Source organism: Triturus cristatus, chromosome 6, assembly GCF_964204655.1.
Source record: "Triturus cristatus chromosome 6, aTriCri1.1, whole genome shotgun sequence".
Classification (NCBI taxonomy): Eukaryota; Metazoa; Chordata; class Amphibia; order Caudata; family Salamandridae; genus Triturus; species Triturus cristatus.
The window spans coordinates 100,648,716-100,666,869 of NC_140589.1; the positions used below are offsets into that span (position 1 = coordinate 100,648,716).

At 43.3% G+C, this 18,154-nt stretch overlaps 12 non-coding genes across 12 annotated transcripts; all 12 read right to left on the bottom strand.

Moving 5' to 3' along the window:
- Positions 1 to 7,837: 7,837 nt before the first annotated feature.
- TRNAL-UAG (transfer RNA leucine (anticodon UAG)) lies at positions 7,838 to 7,920 on the bottom strand. Its single transcript has one exon. It is a non-coding gene; the product is annotated as a tRNA-Leu (tRNA).
- A 1,295-nt stretch (positions 7,921 to 9,215) lies between these two features.
- Positions 9,216 to 9,298, bottom strand: TRNAL-CAG (transfer RNA leucine (anticodon CAG)). The gene has a single exon. It is a non-coding gene; the product is annotated as a tRNA-Leu (tRNA).
- Positions 9,299 to 9,930: 632 nt separating this feature from the next.
- Positions 9,931 to 10,013, bottom strand: TRNAL-UAG (transfer RNA leucine (anticodon UAG)). The gene has a single exon. It is a non-coding gene; the product is annotated as a tRNA-Leu (tRNA).
- Positions 10,014 to 11,037: 1,024 nt separating this feature from the next.
- On the bottom strand, positions 11,038 to 11,120 carry TRNAL-AAG (transfer RNA leucine (anticodon AAG)). The gene has a single exon. It is a non-coding gene; the product is annotated as a tRNA-Leu (tRNA).
- A 186-nt stretch (positions 11,121 to 11,306) lies between these two features.
- On the bottom strand, positions 11,307 to 11,389 carry TRNAL-CAG (transfer RNA leucine (anticodon CAG)). The gene has a single exon. It is a non-coding gene; the product is annotated as a tRNA-Leu (tRNA).
- Positions 11,390 to 13,107: 1,718 nt separating this feature from the next.
- On the bottom strand, positions 13,108 to 13,190 carry TRNAL-AAG (transfer RNA leucine (anticodon AAG)). The gene has a single exon. It is a non-coding gene; the product is annotated as a tRNA-Leu (tRNA).
- Positions 13,191 to 13,376: 186 nt separating this feature from the next.
- Positions 13,377 to 13,459, bottom strand: TRNAL-CAG (transfer RNA leucine (anticodon CAG)). The gene has a single exon. It is a non-coding gene; the product is annotated as a tRNA-Leu (tRNA).
- A 1,739-nt stretch (positions 13,460 to 15,198) lies between these two features.
- On the bottom strand, positions 15,199 to 15,281 carry TRNAL-AAG (transfer RNA leucine (anticodon AAG)). The gene has a single exon. It is a non-coding gene; the product is annotated as a tRNA-Leu (tRNA).
- A 186-nt stretch (positions 15,282 to 15,467) lies between these two features.
- TRNAL-CAG (transfer RNA leucine (anticodon CAG)) lies at positions 15,468 to 15,550 on the bottom strand. Its single transcript has one exon. It is a non-coding gene; the product is annotated as a tRNA-Leu (tRNA).
- A 611-nt stretch (positions 15,551 to 16,161) lies between these two features.
- TRNAL-UAG (transfer RNA leucine (anticodon UAG)) lies at positions 16,162 to 16,244 on the bottom strand. The gene has a single exon. It is a non-coding gene; the product is annotated as a tRNA-Leu (tRNA).
- A 1,024-nt stretch (positions 16,245 to 17,268) lies between these two features.
- Positions 17,269 to 17,351, bottom strand: TRNAL-AAG (transfer RNA leucine (anticodon AAG)). Its single transcript has one exon. It is a non-coding gene; the product is annotated as a tRNA-Leu (tRNA).
- Positions 17,352 to 17,537: 186 nt separating this feature from the next.
- TRNAL-CAG (transfer RNA leucine (anticodon CAG)) lies at positions 17,538 to 17,620 on the bottom strand. Its single transcript has one exon. It is a non-coding gene; the product is annotated as a tRNA-Leu (tRNA).
- Positions 17,621 to 18,154: the final 534 nt, after the last annotated feature.

Consider the following 18,154-nt stretch of genomic DNA (forward strand, 5'->3'; position numbering starts at 1 on the left):
CAACGAGTTTAGGCGCGTATTTGTATATACGCCCATATCAAAAATAGAACTGTTACAAATGAAGAAAGTGGTACCCAGTCATGACAAAGATCCAGCGGGTTTTCACCGAGAAATTAAAGACATGTTACTCATGGGAGAGTATACCTATCCCGACATTATGACAATATTAAAGGTGTTGATGCCTGCTGGCATTTATGAGAAACTCAAGGAAAAAGAGTGGGAGGTAGGAGACCAAAAGATAGAATGGTCAGCATTAGAAGCAGAAGAAAGGGCCCGAGGTCCAGGTTCGGGGCTTGGGGACAAAACTAAAGCACTACCAGGTCTACTAGTACAGGTACTGCCACGGTTATTAACTACGAAAAAGGAAGATTGGGGTACAATTTCAGCCTGTAAACAGAAGCAAGATGAAGACACTAGTGATTACTATGCCCGATTCGAGAAATGTTTTGGTATAAATAGTGGCATAAAAGCAAGTAGCGAATCATACCCACATCTGTTTGTAACAAAATTAGTAGAAAATGCCCTGCCCCCAGTAAAGAATAGAGTATTAAAATTCGAGAGTACCTGGCAAGGTAACACTCCAACACAAATGTTACAAATGTTACAGTACCATCACAATAGGATTAGAGAGGAACAAGAACATGAACACAGACGCATGAAAGACACAAAAATGAAAATGCTAGTTTCCCAGACAGTTCCAGCCGAAGGACATAAAAAAGGTATGACACATTCCGATTCAGCAGGACCTGTAAAAGGGACATGCAATTATTTTAAAAAGCCAGGTCATTACGTACACGATTGTCCAGTTCTAAAACATAATATCTCTATAGGTAAAACACAAGAAAGATCACGGCCACTAAGACAAGATCAGAATGAACAAGGAGCTATGCAGCATGCCCAGGCCATGCCAGCCGCACAACAGCCGATACAGTTTGTGCCAGCTGCACCACCGTTGCCTGCTGCTGCCACACAGACCACAACACGACAAATGTATCAGACTGCACAGTATGAATATCCTGAGTATCAGCGTTACGCATGAACTAGCCTAGAGAGGGAAGTTGACTTACCCCTTATCGAGATTCCTGTAGATCAAGAAGGACCTTATGTACATAGTGAATTATTAGGTCAAGATAGAAAATTTTTACTCGATACAGGGGCAAGTCGAACAACAATAAAACGTAGTGAAGTACCAGGGGCACCCCTCTCAGGCTCTCAGAATATTTCCCTTGGTTTTTCAGGAAAACCTATTGTTAATGAAGTATCACAGCCTCTTCCACTTACGATAGGACCTCTGACCCGAACTACAGATTTATTGCTTACTAAATCGTGTCCAGAAAACTTGCTAGGAATAAAAACTCTGAAAGCCCTAGGAGCCATAATATGTTGTTCTCCGGAAGGAGTAAGGTTGTTTTTACGTGATTTTAAAGGTCACTATGTGTCTAGAGACATGGATCCCCGACTACAGACTTTACCTACACATCTATGGGCACAAGGCCCTACTGATGTTGGTTGCATGAATATTACACCATATCGAGTCACACTAAAGGCAGGAGTGGTGCTACCACGAATGCGACAATACAAGTTACCACCAGATGCTGTAGTGGCTTTACTACAAATCATTGACGAGCTAATTGCCCAAGGAGTAGTTGTAGAAACAGACTCCAATGTATGTAATTCACCGATAATTCCGATTCTTAAACGAACAGATCCTACAGCCCCGCCAGTATATCGATTGGTTATTGATCTGCGCGAGTTAAACAAATGCATTGTGCCACAATTTCCTGTGGTTCCAGATATCTCGTCATTATTGACAGCTATTGATTCCGAAGCAACATTCTTTACTGTAATTGATCTCAAGAATGCCTTTTTCAGCGTCCCAATAGATCCGGAAAGTCAATATTTGTTCGGATTTAGTTTAAATGGGCGTAGCTTTAAATTCTCACGCGCACCTCAAGGATTTACAGAAAGCCCCAGCATCTATAGCCAAGCACTGAAACGAGAACTTGACAGTATCCACATGCCAGTTAACACTGCTCTGCTTCAATATGTCGATGATCTGCTGATCACCGCGAGAAGCGAACCGGAATGTGAAAAAGCATCACTGACAGTTTTACAATTTCTAGCCGAAAAGGGGCACAAGGTGTCCCCTTCTAAGCTGCAATTCTGTGTCCAGCGAGTTGTTTATCTTGGACACTCGCTGTCCAAGGAGGGAAGGCAGCTTACACCCGACCGCATTCAGTTAATAGCTAACATGCCAATACCCAAGACACAAAAGGAAGTACGAGCTTTCATAGGCCTCACGTCATATTGCAGGCAGTGGATCCCTCAGTACGCATTTCTAGCAAAACCACTCATTCAGTTAACCACACAGGAGGCAGCCACACCGACTGTTCTCCCTTGGACTCAGGAACACACACAAGCTTTTGAAAGCCTAAAGAAAGCTTTATGTCAAGCACCCGTTTTAGCAACGCCATGTTACAGAAAACAGTTTACACTCTTTGTTACAGAACGCGAAGGTACGGCCTTGTCAGTACTCACACAGGAACAAGCAGGAGCACACAAACCATGTGCTTATTTTTCTAGTACATTAGATCCCGTAGCTCAGGCTTTGCCTGCGTGCCTGAAATCAGTAGCAGCGACAGCTTTAGCAATCAGACAAAGCGATGCCATAGTGTTAGGACATCCATTGACAGTTCAAGTACCACATGCAGTAGAGGTTCTTGTGAATAGAACGCAAACACAACACTTGACTATAGCGCGACTTACAGGATATGAACTTACATTGTTTCAGCCACATATAGAAATCAGACGCTGTAACACATTGAATCCTGCCACACTTTTGCCAGTAATCGGAACAGACCCACTAGCTCATGACTGTATTGAAGTTATTACTATAACGACAAAACCCAGACAAGACTTAACCGATGTCCCATTGTCAGATCCAGACCTGACATTGTATGTAGATGGTTCATGCATGAGAACAAGTACAGGAGAGTTAGCGGCCGCTTACGCAGTCACAACAGATACTGAAGTCATTGAAACTAATCGTATAAATACCTTGTCAGCTCAAGCCGCAGAACTCATCGCTCTGACACAAGCCTGTATTCAAGCCACGAATAAAAAAGTCAACATATACACTGACTCACGTTATGCATTCGGAGTTGTACATGACTTCGGCGTGCTGTGGCGAGAGAGAGGTTATTTAACTTCCCACGGTGCCCACATTCAGCACGGACCCCTCATTCAAGCCTTATTAGATGCAATACATCTACCCACTGCAATATCAATTATGAAATGTAAGGCTCATACGAAGGTTACTGATATCATTTCCCAAGGCAATGATCTAGCCGACAGAACAGCTAAACAGACTGCTCAAACTCAAACCCCCGACATGACAAAGACAATAGTCCCGACACCGACACATTGTATGACAGTTAAAGATCCTACTCTTGACGTAATTGACATACAGACACATGCTACACCAGACGAAATAAAGAAATGGACTGAATTAGGAGGGATCCAAACGGACCAAGGATGGATGATGAAGGAAAAGTCTGTGTGGTTCCTTCCTGATTCAATGGTCCAAGTTATAATTAACACTATACATAGTCCAGCACATCTAGGAGAAAAAGCTATGCTAGACAGCATTCAACACATTTGGTTCAATAAACATTTACGAGCAGCAGCAAAACAAAAGGTCCGTACCTGTATGATCTGTTGTCAGTTTAACCCAGGAAAAAGCGTTCCCGTAGAACAGGGTGGATTTCATACTCCTAATCATCCTTTTGAAGTACTCCAGATGGACTATATCCAGATGGAACGATGTCGAGGATTCAAATATGTTCTTGTAGTTGTCTGCGCTCTGTCCCGTTGGACAGAGGCATACCCGGTTTCAGATTACACTGCCCCGACTACTGCCAAACAGTTGGTTCGAGAATTCTTCCCACGATACGGTTTACCACGTGCTGTTCACTCAGATAACGGCCAGCCGTTCTCATCCGAATTAATGAAACACGTTTCACTTCTGTTAGGATATCAGTGGAAATTCCACTGTGTCCGACACCCCGAGGCAGCAGGTCTCGTAGAAAGACATAACCAGATACTGAAAATCAGAATGTCCAAAATATGCAGAGAGAAAGGTGTCGACTGGGTAGTAGCGTTACCCGTTGCACTCTTTTACATGAGAATGGTAGCACACTCTCGAACAGGGCTATCCCCGTATGAGGTGATCTTCGGCAGACCACCGAATATGTGGGGGACGCCTATACCACGCAAAATAACTGATATTGACTGTAATATGCTGACAGATTACTTGGCTTCCTTGATGTCTGCACTACAATCTTGTCGTTCACAGGTAGCTGCAGCTTTTCCCGACAACACTGAGGTGAAACCCCATGACGTGGTTCCGGGTGATCTTGTCTTTGTGAGGAATTTCGACCGAAAGACTCAGCTGGAGCCCAGGTGGAAATCCCCCAAGTTGGTCCTGCTGACCACAAGGACAGCCGTGAAGGTCGAAGGCCGCAAGGGCTGGATTCATTCAAGTCATATCAAGAAATTTCATGGACTATCCTCGGATATAGACATTGTGCCATGCACTCCCTCACAGACTGATTCAAAACTTCCTTTGGTTGAAAAAACTGAAACCGAACTTTATAAAGAAAAATTGAGGCCTAGAACGTCAGACAATTTGATTGTTTAAGTCCTCTCCAAGGTGAAGCGGTTGAATTTGTCCCTGACATGTATCCTCTAGACCTGAACCATGGACAGTCACGAAAAATGTTGAAACGACAGGCGTATTGTAAATCACTGCGTAGCCACTGTATAGGGACATTATTAATTCTGTTTTTACTGAGTCTTTTAATAATTATTACAAGTATGTTGTTGCACATATATTACCCTATCTCTAAACATGTTTATAATGTTACTGCTGAACATTCTTTTAGTGACTTACCTCCGCATGAATTATCTTATAGACTTGCGCTGCGCAATAACACTTTCATTAGTATGTTACATCATTCCCATCAGACTAGTAATGCCACCAATTGTTGGGTGTGTGGCCGACTCCCTCCCTATCAGAATTATGAAGGAGTCCTGCCTTTCTTTCCACATCCATTTACACATAATGGCTCCTGTGGAGCATGGTTTAGTTTAATCAATTCCATAGACTCAGACACAGCAGTTTACCAAGATCATTGGATATGGGGAAACCTGAACCTAGTTTTACTCAAGGTCTGCTACCCTGACAAGGAGGGTCGCCCCAAAAGAACAGGAACTGATCTAGAAAATGAAGTATATGGATTAGGTAATTTTACACCTAATCTCATGATTCTAAATGTCGTATCCGAAGTTGAACTAGTCTTACCCACCATGTCAGTATTCCCAGCGAAGGGTGAATTGTGTGTAAGAAAGGTTGGTTCCATACATATGGGCCATAGTAAATGCACTACTATAGTAGAATTCAGTGATCAAGGCAAATCTTCATTTAAAGCTTCTCGCCACTCCTACTTTATATGTGGTCACACTGCATATATGCGTCTACCTCCAGATTGGGATGGTACCTGCTACATTGCATTCCTTTTGCCACCTGTTTTTCTAGCTCCTCCTGATTATTACAGAAATATTCATTTAGTACACAACAGAAAGCGGAGAGATCTCCCCATTGTCGATTACACTGAGACGGCATGGGACAAGTATGTAGATTTTAATAAAGGCATCTTTCCCTATATAGGTACTGTTACTAATAGTAAGCTGATACGTAGATTAACTAGAACCCTTGAAGCAGTAGTGAATGAGACTATTTCCGCCCTAGGCAATTTAACGGAAGAGCAGTCTGCTATGCGGATTGTTGTGCTTCAAAATCGTCTTGTCCTTGACGTCATCCTGGCTGATAGGGGCGGAGCTTGTAGGGTCATCGGATCAAGCTGCTGCGTATTCATACCAGAAAATTCGCCATCTGTATATAAAGCCATCACTCGCCTTCATAAGATTGTAAACCAGATACACCAGAACCCAGGCACTTGGACTTGGTCCAGTTGGTTTTGGAGTGTGATATTAGCCTGGGGATGGAGAGTTTTATCCTTCCTAGGTATTGGCCTTCTCATACTATTCAGTTGCTGTCTATGTCTACAATGTGGACCAGCGATTTGTGGTCTGTGTGCCACATCGTGTATTCCACCACCAAGATTTCATTCAAGATCACGGAAGAAGAAAGAAGAACAAATGATGCTATATGAACAGATCAATGGATTGATGAAGATTGATATCTCTTGAAGGGCAAGTAGGGGACAAGGAGGGAATGTGGAAATGTGGATTTTCATGGTCAGTTATGTCCCCTATCTTGGACCCCAACGGTTCTATGTGCATGTCACAAGTACATGTATGTTCCCTCCAGTTCCAGTTATGAAGACGCAAATACATGTGCGTCCACCGTCAACATGTCTTCTGTCAGATCCGCCATGAATAGGCCGGATATTCCATTCCTAAATATGAAAGGCCACCGGCTTTATATGGTTCACTTATGCCATTTTACAGTCCAGGCAAGTAGGCCCTGATTCTGTCATCAAAACTCCTTTTCTCTTCTGCCTCTGAAAGCTCCAGTCTGAGCCTGCATCTGTGACCATGAACTTTGTCTCATTCTCTGCGCGGCTCACGAAGCCTGACATCAGCCTATTCTCTGCCAAGAACTGTATTTCACCTTCGAATTATCTGCTTCCCCCTCAGCCGATGCATTCCTGCCTAGTAGTTTAAGTAAACATTCTTCCAGTCACCAAGCAAAGGGCCCGGCTTCTCTGTCCTCATGCAAGTAATTCATAGCCCTGTTACCATGGAATATTCCTACCCCCTCGCATTCAGTGTAGACACTTAGACGCTTGTACACGCACGCACAGTCAGTATAGAATAGATTCTGTCCGAGAGTCCTTCTTTTGCGGATAACATAGTTCTTTAAACATAGGATGTTAGATATGATTTGGGATTAGGTTGACTTGACCCCCCAGACTTTTCGTCTCCACATGTAGAGCTAATGTCAAGTCCCCTTCACCCCCTAGTTACACGTCAATTACACGTCATGCTGCTGCGCGCGCATCTATGCCAAGTATTATCTTATAGATCCACCTATATATGACATCATAACCAATCATGTTCTTTTTTTACTCCTTATTACACCCATTTTCGGTTACGCAGGTACAACGTCAATTTCCTTATCAATTGTTACGCCTACTGTATTCGCTTCATTGTTATGAATGTACTATAAAAGTTACTTCTTGTCAATAAAGTATGTACTTCACTTCCTGAACCCCCGTGGTGATGGAACTTGGAGCATCCGATTATAATCGATCAATGGAATAAAGCCCATTCCGAAACTCTAATATCACGGATTCTGCCTCTCATTTTACTGAGCTATTTTATTATAATTCTGTATCAAATTCAGTCCCGGTAAAGGAATTTTATTTACCACATGATCTCACATGATCTCAAAGTCACAACATAGGGTGGAGTATGCAAATTTAAGCAGCCCCTGATCAAAGCCCTGAGAAAATTGCTGTAAGTGTGCTGGAGTCCAGTTGTCTACCAGATGAATGGCATTCTTCCAAATTTGCAGGGCCCGTCTGGCCAGGGCATACAAGAGCATGACTCTTCCAGATGACCTCTTACATGGGTCCTATGCTCATTTGGTAAGGATTGCGCTTTGTCAGCAAGACGTTATAGAACCTAAATATATGAGAAACCCCATCTCTCTTGACAAGAGGAGAACGGAATAACGTGCCAAGTGAAGACCAACAGATGCAACTTCCATCAGATGTTAACCTGATAAAGGAGATTAAATCTCCAAAAGGCATGTCAGAAGTGGGATTCGAACCCACACCTCCAAAGGAGACTGTGGCCTAAACACAGCGCCTTAGACCTCTCGGCCATCCTGACAGTATAGGCTTTTAAGAAATGAATAAAAGTTACTCAGAAACGTCTACCTCCATGCAAGCCTGAAATAATTTAAACCTTCAAACACAAGGTGCAACTTTATGCACAGGACAATAAACACAGAAGAACACATACAAAAGCACTTTATTTCACAGGTATACAGTTTTCATGCTTTTAGAACACCACATACCTCTCACCAGCTATTTAGGGTCCTGTATCCGACTCACAACATTTCCTTGCCTGCGACCTCTCTCTCTACACAAACAACTACAGCACAGGAAGTAGGAAGGCAATAGGTGGGGCAGTTTATGCAAATTTATGCTGCCAATGTGCCTTGCAGATTCATGCAGGATTTCTAGATCCTTGCTGGATACAAGAGAGTAGGCCTTGTTCCAGATAAACTATCCCTAGCAGGGAAAGTCTGAGCACAGGCACTCTTTTGCTCTTTAGCCCCTGGCCTGGGACTCACCCTCACTTGCTGAGGCGTGAAATTCTGCATACCAACTTTGCACAGAAGGTATGTTTGTGGTGGTTTGGGGATGGGTGGGAGGTCAAGAGCAGGGAAAAGCAGGTCTCCTTCACTACTAGACTCCTCTTCTATGCCTCCCTGCCGTTCACTCACTCTGTCTTTGTTTCATTCTCTCCTTCCACAACACTCCTTCTCACTCACTCGCTCTATCACTTGTATTTTTGCCCTTGCTCTGCATTCTATAGTGGAAACATCTCTTGAATGAAGCATCTGAAAATGACGTGACATAAAATTTAAAACCTCCTTATTGGAAACCTAAAACATCACAAGACTTAATGTAACCCATTTCTTTCATAAAAAAGATTTTTAAAGTACCCCACAAAAGAAATATAAAACACCACGAGTGCTAGAAGAATATTACATTAACGTTAAAGATAGAATAGGGCAAATGCATTTGCAGTTGAAACTGAAGTTTGGTACTTATTCAGATATTATTTACATTGCCAATTTTTAGCTGAGATTCTAAAGGTACTGAGAGAGAAAATGGAATTCAAGTTTTGTCAGAAGTGGGATTCGAACCCACGCCTCCACGAGAGACTGCGGCCTTCACGCAGCGCCTTTGACCACTCGGCCATCTTGACCACATGCTGCTTTTTCATCTAAAGGGTGAGAAAGATATTAGGAACCAAAAAATGCACAGAGCTTAGGCCAATAGTGGCTAGAGCAAGAAAAAAACTCACTGCACTCTTCCAAGAAGACAATCCTATAAGCCACTGCGACGGGGAAATTATCATATTTCTCAAGAAAAAAATTAGAGTAAACACAGGACTGTCAGAAGTGGGATTTGAACCCACGCCTCCAGAGGAGACTGCGACCTGAACGCAGCGCCTTAGACCACTCGGCCATCCTGACTTGCTTTCCCAGCATCTTCCAGAGGCCAGACAGCCATGCAGGTGAGGTACTGAAAAGGAATGCCCTCAATTTATTTATCCTATTATATGCACTTCCAACAGATCTTTGAACAATCTGTACAGAGCAGGACCTATGGAGAACTCTTTAGAACTTTGAGGCGAACAAAGAGAAAGTGCTATTCACCAGCCACTTGAACGGCTCAAAGCTGCTTTGAAATTGAGACAATAGCCACCTCTTGGCTGGCTAAAGCAATTTCAACAAGGGATCTCAAAGTCACAACATAGGGTGGAGTATGCAAATTTAAGCAGCCCCTGATCAAAGCCCTGAGGAAGTTGCTGTAAGTGTGCTGGAGTCCAGTTGTCTACCAGATGAATGGCATTCTTCCAAATTTGCAGGGCCCGTCTGGCCAGGGCATACAAGAGCATGACTCTTCCAGATGACCTCTTACTTGGGTCCTATGCTCATTTTGTAAGGATTGCGCTTTGTCAGCAAGACGTTATAGAACCTAAATATATGAAAAACCCCATCTCTCTTGACAAGAGGAGAACGGAATAACGTGCCAAGAGAAGACCAACAGATGCAACTTCCATCAGATGTTAACCTGATAAAGGAGATTAAATCTCCAAAAGGCATGTCAGAAGTGGGATTCGAACCCACGCCTCCAAAGGAGACTGTGGCCTAAACACAGCGCCTTAGACCTCTCGGCCATCCTGACAGTATAGGCATTTAAGAAATGAATAAAAGTTACTCAGAAACGTCTACCTCCATGCAAGCCTGAAATAATTTAAACCTTCAAACACAAGGTGCAACTTTATGCACAGGACAATAAACACAGAAGAACACATACGAAAGCACTTTATTTCACAGGTATACAGTTTTCATGCTTTTAGAACACCACATACCTCTCACCAGCTATTTAGGGTCCTGTATCCGACTCACAACATTTCCTTGCCTGCGACCTCTCTCTCTACACAAACAACTACAGCACAGGAAGTAGGAAGGCAATAGGTGGGGCAGTTTATTCAAATTTATGCTGCCAATGTGCCTTGCAGATTCATGCAGGATTTCTAGATCCTTGCTGGATACAAGAGAGTAGGCCTTGTTCCAGATAAACTATCCCTAGCAGGGAAAGTCTGAGCACAGGCACTCTTTTGCTCTTTAGCCCCTGGCCTGGGACTCACCCTCACTTGCTGAGGAGTGAAATTCTGCATGCCAACTTTGCACAGAAGGTATGTTTGTGGTTGTTTGGGGATGGGTGGGAGGTCAAGAGCAGGGAAAAGCAGGTCTCCTTCACTACTAGACTCCTCTTCTATGCCTCCCTGCCATTCACTCACTCTGTCTTTGTTTCATTCTCTCCTTCCACAACACTCCTTCTCACTCACTCGCTCTATCACTTGTATTTTTGCACTTGCTCTGCATTCAATAGTGGAAACATCTCTTGAATGAAGCATCTGAAAATGACGTGACATAAAATTTAAAACCTCCTTATTGGAAACCTAAAACATCACAAGACTTAATGTAACCCATTTCTTTCATAAAAAAGATTTTTAAAGTACCCCACAAAAGAAATATGAAACACCACGAGTGCTAGAAGAATATTACATTAACGTTAAAGATAGAATAGGGCAAATGCATTTGCAGTTGAAACTGATGTTTGGTACTTATTCAGATATTATTTACATTGCCAATTTTTAGCTGAGATTCTAAAGGAACTGAGAGAGAAAATGGAATTCAAGTTTTGTCAGAAGTGGGATTCGAACCCACGCCTCCACGAGAGACTGCGGCCTTAACGCAGCGCCTTAGACCACTCGGCCATCCTGACCCCATGCTGCTTTTTGATCTAAAGGGTGAGAAAGATATTAGGAACCAAAAAATGCACAGAGCTTAGGCCAATAGTGGCTAGAGCAAGAAAAAAACTCACTGCACTCTTCCAAGAAGACAATCCTATAAGCCACTGCGAGGGAAATGATCATATTTCTCAAGAAAAAAATTAGAGTAAACACAGGACTGTCAGAAGTGGGATTTGAACCCACGCCTCCAGAGGAGACTGCGACCTGAACGCAGCGCCTTAGACCACTCGGCCATCCTGACTTGCTTTCCCAGCATCTTCCAGAGGCCAGACAGCCATGCAGGTGAGGTACTGAAAAGGAATGCCCTCAATTTATTTATCCTATTATATGCACTTTCAACAGATCTTTGAACAATCTGTACAGAGCAGGACCTATGGAGAACTCTTTAGAACTTTGAGGCGAACAAAGAGAAAGTGCTATTCACCAGCCACTTGAACGGCTCAAAGCTGCTTTGAAATTGAGACAATAGCCACCTCTTGGCTGGCTAAAGCAATTTCAACAAGGGATCTCAAAGTCACAACATAGGGTGGAGTATGCAAATTTAAGCAGCCCCTGATCAAAGCCCTGAGGAAATTGCTGTAAGTGTGCTGGAGTCCAGTTGTCTACCAGATGAATGGCATTCTTCCAAATTTGCAGGGCCCGTCTGGCCAGGGCATACAAGAGCATGACTCTTCCAGATGACCTCTTACATGGGTCCTATGCTCATTTGGTAAGGATTGCGCTTTGTCAGTATATGAGAAACCCCATCTCTCTTGACAAGAGGAGAACGGAATAACGTGCCAAGTGAAGACCAACAGATGCAACTTCCATCAGATGTTAACCTGATAAAGGAGATTAAATCTCCAAAAGGCATGTCAGAAGTGGAATTCGAACCCACGCCTCCAAAGGAGACTGTGGCCTAAACACAGCGCCTTAGACCTCTCGGCCATCCTGACAGTATAGGCTTTTAAGAAATGAATAAAAGTTACTCAGAAACGTCTACCTCCATGCAAGCCTGAAATATTTTAAACCTTCAAACACAAGGTGCAACTTTATGCACAGGACAATAAACACAGAAGAACACATACGAAAGCACTTTATTTCACAGGTATACAGTTTTCATGCTTTTAGAACACCACATACCTCTCACCAGCTATTTAGGGTCCTGTATCCGACTCACAACATTTCCTTGCCTGCGACCTCTCTCTCTACACAAACAACTACAGCACAGGAAGTAGGAAGGCAATAGGTGGGGCAGTTTATGCAAATTTATGCTGCCATTGTGCCTTGCAGATTCATGCAGGATTTCTAGATCCTTGCTGGATACAAGAGAGTAGGCCGTGTTCCAGATAAACTATCCCTAGCAGGGAAAGTCTGAGCACAGGCACTCTTTTGCTCTTTAGCCCCTGGCCTGGGACTCACCCTCACTTGCTGAGGCGTGATATTCTGCATACCAACTTTGCACAGAAGGTATGTTTGTGGTTGTTTGGGGATGGGTGGGAGGTCAAGAGCAGGGAAAAGCAGGTCTCCTTCACTACTAGACTCCTCTTCTATGCCTCCCTGCCATTCACTCACTCTGTCTTTGTTTCATTCTCTCCTTCCACAACACTCCTTCTCACTCACTCGCTCTATCACTTGTATTTTTGCCCTTGCTCTGCATTCTATAGTGGAAACAGCTCTTGAATGAAGCATCTGAAAATGACGTGACATAAAATTTAAAACCTCCTTATTGGAAACCTAAAACATCACAAGACTTAATGTAACCCATTTCTTTCATAAAAAAGATTTTTAAAGTACCCCACAAAACAAATATAAAACACCACGAGTGCTAAAAGAATATTACATTAACGTTAAAGATAGAATAGGGCAAATGCATTTGCAGTTGAAACTGAAGTTTGGTACTTATTCAGATATTATTTACATTGCCAATTTTTAGCTGAGATTCTAAAGGAACTGAGAGTGAAAATGGAATTCAAGTTTTGTCAGAAGTGGGATTCGAACCCACGCCTCCAGGAGAGACTGCGGCCTTAACGCAGCACCTTAGACCACTCGGCCATCCTGACCCCATGCTGCTTTTTCATCTAAAGGGTGAGAAATATATTAGGAACCAAAAAATGCACAGAGCTTAGGCCAATAGTGGCTAGAGCAAGAAAAAAACTCACTGCACTCTTCCAAGAAGACAATCCTATAAGCCACTGCGAGGGAAATGATCATATTTCTCAAGAAAAAAAGTATAGTAAACACAGGACTGTCAGAAGTGGGATTTGAACCCACACCTCCAGAGGAGACTGCGACCTGAACGCAGCGCCTTAGACCACTCGGCCATCCTGACTTGCTTTCCCAGCATCTTCCAGAGGCCAGACAGCCATGCAGGTGAGGTACTGAAAAGGAATGCCCTCAATTTATTTATCCTATTATATGCACTTCCAACAGATCTTTGAACAATCTGTACAGAGCAGGACCTATGGAGAACTCTTTAGAACTTTGAGGCGAACAAAGAGAAAGTGCTATTCACCAGCCACTTGAACGGCTCAAAGCTGCTTTGAAATTGAGACAATAGCCACCTCTTGGCTGGCTAAAGCAATTTCAACAAGGGATCTCAAAGTCACAACATAGGGTGGAGTATGCAAATTTAAGCAGCTCCTGATCAAAGCCCTGAGGAAATTGCTGTAAGTGTGCTGGAGTCCAGTTGTCTACCAGATGAATGGCATTCTTCCAAATTTGCAGGGCCCGTCTGGCCAGGACATACAAGAGCATGACTCTTCTAGATGACCTCTTACATGGGTCCTATGCTCATTTGGTAAGGATTGCGCTTTGTCAGCAAGACGTTATAGAACCTAAATATATGAGAAACCCCATCTCTGTTGACAAGAGGAGAACGGAATAACGTGCCAAGTGAAGACCAACAGATGCAACTTCCATCAGATGTTAACCTGATAAAGGAGATTAAATCTCCAAAAGGCATGTCAGAAGTGGGATTCGAACCCACACCTCCAAAGGAGACTGTGGCCTAAACACAACGCCTTAGACCTCTCAGCCATCCTGACAGTATAGGCTTCTAAGAAATGAATAAAAGTTACTCAGAAACGTCTACCTCCATGCAAGCCTGAAATAATTTAAACCTTCAAACACAAGGTTCAACTTTATGCCCAGGACAATAAACACAGAAGAACACATACGAAAGCACTTTATTTCACAGGTATACAGTTTTCATGCTTTTAGAACACCACATACCTCTCACCAGCTATTTAGGGTCCTGTATCCGACTCACAACATTTCCTTGCCTGCGACCTCTCTCTCTACACAAACAACTACAGCACAGGAAGTAGGAAGGCAATAGGTGGGGCAGTTTATGCAAATTTATGCTGCCAATGTGCCTTGCAGATTCATGCAGGATTTCTAGATCCTTGCTGGATACAAGAGAGTAGGCCTTGTTCCAGATAAACTATCCCTAGCAGGGAAAGTCTGAGCACAGGGACTCTTTTGCTCTTTAGCCCCTGGCCTGGGACTCACCCTCACTTGCTGAGGCGTGAAATTCTGCATACCAACTTTGCACAGAAGGTATGTTTGTGGTTGTTTGGGGATGGGTCGGAGGTCAAGAGCAGGGAAAAGCAGGTCTCCTTCACTACTAGACTCCTCTTCTATGCCTCCCTGCCGTTCATTCACTCTGTCTTTGTTTCATTCTCTCCTTCCACAACACTCCTTCTCACTCACTCGCTCTATCACTTGTATTTTTGCCCTTGCTCTGCATTCTATAGTGGAAACATCTCTTGAATGAAGCATCTGAAAATGACGTGACATAAAATTTAAAACCTCCTTATTGGAAACCTAAAACATCACAAGACTTAATGTAACCCATTTCTTTCATAAAAAAGATTTTTAAAGTACCCCACAAAAGAAATATAAAACACCACGAGTGCTAGAAGAATATTACATTAACGTTAAAGATAGAATAGGGCAAATGCATTTGCAGTTGAAACTGATGTTTGGTACTTATTCAGATATTATTTACATTGCCAATTTTTAGCTGAGATTCTAAAGGGACTGAGAGAGAAAATGGAATTCAAGTTTTGTCAGAAGTGGGATTCGAACCCACGCCTCCACGAGAGACTGCGGCCTTAACGCAGCGCCTTAGACCACTCGGCCATCCTGACCCCATGCTGCTTTTTGATCTAAAGGGTGAGAAAGATATTAGGAACCAAAAAATGCACAGAGCTTAGGCCAAAAGTGGCTAGAGCAAGAAAAAAACTCACTGCACTCTTCCAAGAAGACAATCCTATAAGCCACTGCGAGGGAAATGATCATATTTCTCAAGAAAAAAATTAGAGTAAACACAGGACTGTCAGAAGTGGGATTTGAACCCACGCCTCCAGAGGAGACTGCGACCTGAACGCAGCGCCTTAGACCACTCGGCCATCCTGACTTGCATTCCCAGCATCTTCCAGAGGCCAGACAGCCATACAGATGAGGTACTGAAAAGGAATGCCCTCAATTTATTTATCCTATTATATGCACTTTCAACAGATCTTTGAACAATCTGTACAGAGCAGGACCTATGGAGAACTCTTTAGAACTTTGAGGCGAACAAAGAGAAAGTGCTATTCACCAGCCACTTGAACGGCTCAAAGCTGCTTTGAAATTGAGACAATAGCCACCTCTTGGCTGGCTAAAGCAATTTCAACAAGGGATCTCAAAGTCACAACATAGGGTGGAGTATGCAAATTTAAGCAGCCCCTGATCAAAGCCCTGAGGAAATTGCTGTAAGTGTGCTGGAGTCCAGTTGTCTACCAGATGAATGGCATTCTTCCAAATTTGCAGGGCCCGTCTGGCCAGGGCATACAAGAGAATGACTCTTCCAGATGACCTCTTACATGGGTCCTATGCTCATTTGGTAAGGATTGCGCTTTGTCAGTATATGAGAAACCCCATCTCTCTTGACAAGAGGAGAACGGAATAACGTGCCAAGTGAAGACCAACAGATGCAACTTCCATCAGATGTTAACCTGATAAAGGAGATTAAATCTCCAAAAGGCATGTCAGAAGTGGGATTCGAACCCACGCCTCCAAAGGAGACTGTGGCCTAAACACAGCGCCTTAGACCTCTCGGCCATCCTGACAGTATAGGCTTTTAAGATATGAATAAAAGTTACTCAGAAACGTCTACCTCCATGCAAGCCTGAAATATTTTAAACCTTCAAACACAAGGTGCAACTTTATGCACAGGACAATAAACACAGAAGAACACATACGAAAGCACTTTATTTCACAGGTATACAGTTTTCATGCTTTTAGAACACCACATACCTCTCACCAGCTATTTAGGGTCCTGTATCCGACTCACAACATTTCCTTGCCTGCGACCTCTCTCTCTACACAAACAACTACAGCACAGGAAGTAGGAAGGCAATAGGTGGGGCAGTTTATTCAAATTTATGCTGCCAATGTGCCTTGCAGATTCATGCAGGATTTCTAGATCCTTGCTGGATACAAGAGAGTAGGCCTTGTTCCAGATAAACTATCCCTAGCAGGGAAAGTCTGAGCACAGGCACTCTTTTGCTCTTTAGCCCCTGGCCTGGGACTCACCCTCACTTGCTGAGGCGTGAAATTCTGCATACCAACTTTGCACAGAAGGTATGTTTGTGGTTGTTTGGGGATGGGTGGGAGGTCAAGAGCAGGGAAAAGCAGGTCTCCTTCACAACTAGACTCCTCTTCTATGCCTCCCTGCCGTTCACTCACTCTGTCTTTGTTTCATTCTCTCCTTCCACAACACTCCTTCTCACTCACTCGCTCTATCACTTGTATTTTTGCCCTTGCTCTGCATTCTATAGTGGAAACATCTCTTGAATGAAGCATCTGAAAATGACGTGACATAAAATTTAAAACCTCCTTATTGGAAACCTAAAACATCACAAGACTTAATGTAACCCATTTCTTTCATAAAAAAGATTTTTAAAGTACCCCACAAAAGAAATATAAAACACCACGAGTGCTAGAAGAATATTACATTAACGTTAAAGATAGAATAGGGCAAATGCATTTGCAGTTGAAACTGATGTTTGGTACTTATTCAGATATTATTTACATTGCCAATTTTTAGCTGAGATTCTAAAGGAACTGAGAGAGAAAATGGAATTCAAGTTTTGTCAGAAGTGGGATTCGAACCCACGCCTCCACGAGAGACTGCGGCCTTAACGCAGCGCCTTAGACCACTCGGCCATCCTGACCCCATGCTGCTTTTTGATCTAAAGGGTGAGAAAGATATTAGGAACCAAAAAATGCACAGAGCTTAGGCCAATAGTGGCTAGAGCAAGAAAAAAACTCACTGCACTCTTCCAAGAAGACAATCCTATAAGCCACTGCGAGGGAAAGGATCATATTTCTCAAGAAAAAAATTAGAGTAAACACAGGACTGTCAGAAGTGGGATTTGAACCCACGCCTCCAGAGGAGACTGCGACCTGAACGCAGCGCCTTAGACCACTCGGCCATCCTGACTTGCTTTCCCAGCATCTTCCAGAGGCCAGACAGCCATGCAGGTGAGTTACTGAAAAGGAATGCCCTCAATGTATTTATCCTATTATATGCACTTTCAACAGATCTTTGAACAATCTGTACAGAGCAGGACCTATGGAGAACTCTTTAGAACTTTGAGGCGAACAAAGAGAAAGTGCTATTCACCAGCCACTTGAACGGCTCAAAGCTGCTTTGAAATTGAGACAATAGCCACCGCTTGGCTGGCTAAAGCAATTTCAACAAGGGATCTCAAAGTCACAACATAGGGTGGAGTATGCAAATTTAAGCAGCCCCTGATCAAAGCCCTGAGGAAATTGCTGTAAGTGTGCTGAAGTCCAGTTGTCTACCAGATGAATGGCATTCTTCCAAATTTGCAGGGCCCGTCTGGCCAGGGCATACAAGAGCATGACTCTTCCAGATGACCTCTTACATGGGTCCTATGCTCATTTGGTAAGGATTGCGCTTTGTCAGCAAGACGTTATAGAACCTAAATATATGAGAAACCCCATCTCTCTT